At 36.6% G+C, this 1,913-nt stretch overlaps 1 non-coding gene across 1 annotated transcript; it reads left to right on the top strand.

Moving 5' to 3' along the window:
- The first annotated feature begins 1,385 nt into the window (after window positions 1–1,385).
- LOC118625888 lies at window positions 1,386–1,490 on the top strand. Its single transcript, XR_004958747.1, has one exon. It is a non-coding gene; the product is annotated as a U6 spliceosomal RNA (small nuclear RNA).
- Window positions 1,491–1,913: the final 423 nt, after the last annotated feature.

The raw sequence follows: 1,913 nt of genomic DNA, 5'->3' as shown, positions 1-1,913 counted from the left end.
ACCAAAGGAACACACACACAACATTATTAACTAAAATGGAAAGTGCTAATAAATCAGATTGCATTAAAATAAAAAAAACCTCACGAAAACCATAAATGCATAGCACAGAGTAGAAAAGGATGTCTGCAATACATTTATCCGATGAAGAAGTAGTATAAAATATATCACAAAATCCTACAAAATAATAAGAAAAAAATAAGTAACCTAGTAAAAAAATGGGCAAAAGGCTTTAACAGGTACTTAATAAAAGAGAATCTACAAATGACCAATAAATCATGAAGAGGTATTAAATCTTATTAGAGACTAAGGAACTGCAAACTCAGATCTCACAGAAGTACCACTATATACCCACCATGATAGCTAACATTAAAATGCAAATAATACCAATGCTGGAAAGGATATGAAACACATAGAACTTTTATAATCCCTAGTAGAAAAGCAGAATTTATATAATTGCTTTAAAAACCTGGCAGCTAGAGATGAGTATAAACATACCCTCTGACCTAGCAATTTCACATGTATATAATAAACACTCAACAGATATGTGCAGTAAAAGATATGTACAAGAATAATCATAGTAGCACTATTCATGATAGTCCCAAACTGAAAAGCTATTTCAGTGTCCATTAATAGTAGAATAATAAATAAATTTTATTATTATTTTTTATCTTCACCTGAGGACATTTTTCCATTTTTTTATTCAGATAGAGAGGGAGGGAGAGAGAGGAAGAGAGAGAGAGAGAGAAACATCGACGTAAAAGGGACACATCAAGTGGCTGCCACCTGCATGACCCAACCAGGGCCGGGACAAACTGCAACCCAGGTACATGTCCTTAGCGGGAAACAAACCGAGGTCTCTCTGGACCACAGGCCAACGCTCTAACTGCTGAGCCAAACCAGCCAGGGCTATTTTGTTTTTTATATGCATGCATTCTACCAACACTTTTAGAAAACCATTGGCTTTCATATGCACGTTTTTTGTACTAGTTTGGTGCCTCCCTGAACTCCTGTTCATAGTGGGCCCAGTAGAAGTAAATGCTCTTGGGACAACATGAACACTATGTGCAAATGGGGTGGCAAGAAATATCAGACAACACACGTTTTGGAAATCACCGCTGTTTACACACATGCTCCATGGTTCCACTGGACTTTAAAAAATATAGGTTCAAAAATAAAATTATTAAAAATTTCAGAGCAATAAACTAAGCATGGGCCCTTCTGAGTGAGGGGGATTCCCATGAAACCAGCCCTTCATGTTAATTATACTTAAATGTTTGTTACAAGCAAAGTGAACAAGTAAATATCCTTTGCTGGCTTCTTCACTGTTGAGCAAATAAAGTGAAAATTACTTAGGCTAAATTAGGGCATTGAAGATTTGGTCTTGCGCTCTCTTTGGCAAAATATAGACTAGAACTAGAAAGATACAGAGAAGATTAGCATGGCCCCTGAGCAACGATGACACACAAATTCATGAAGCATTCTATATTTTAAAATAAATAACTAAATGAAATAAAAGTTTGGTCTCAACTCTAGATTTCTCTTCTCTTATTCCCCTTCCCACACACCAATGAATCCATCTCCACTACTGACCCATCTCAAAATCTGAGAGTCATCTTTCCTGCCTTCTTACCTCCTCACAGCAGGTTTGGTTACCTTACTTCCCCCTAGAAACTGATCACTCTAATCTAAGCTCCTCAACAGACACTTGATCTAATAAACCAACTGAATGCTAAGAACAAAATGAAGGCCAATGCCAAACAGTCTTGGGTTGAGAGTGTAGGAAGCTTCTATAGGCCCTTCAGTTATTCTCCAAACAATAGTCAGAGTACCCTTTAGAAAATGTTAATCACTCCTGCTCGATTTCTATAGACTTTCCATTCTGTAAAGAATAAAATTCAGACTTCTAACTCTGA

This window comes from Molossus molossus, unplaced genomic scaffold (assembly GCF_014108415.1).
Source record: "Molossus molossus isolate mMolMol1 unplaced genomic scaffold, mMolMol1.p scaffold_m16_p_11, whole genome shotgun sequence".
In the NCBI taxonomy this organism is placed as follows: domain Eukaryota; kingdom Metazoa; phylum Chordata; class Mammalia; order Chiroptera; family Molossidae; genus Molossus; species Molossus molossus.
Note: the sequence above shows the minus strand (reverse complement) of the source record. Positions and strands in the feature narration are given on the sequence as shown.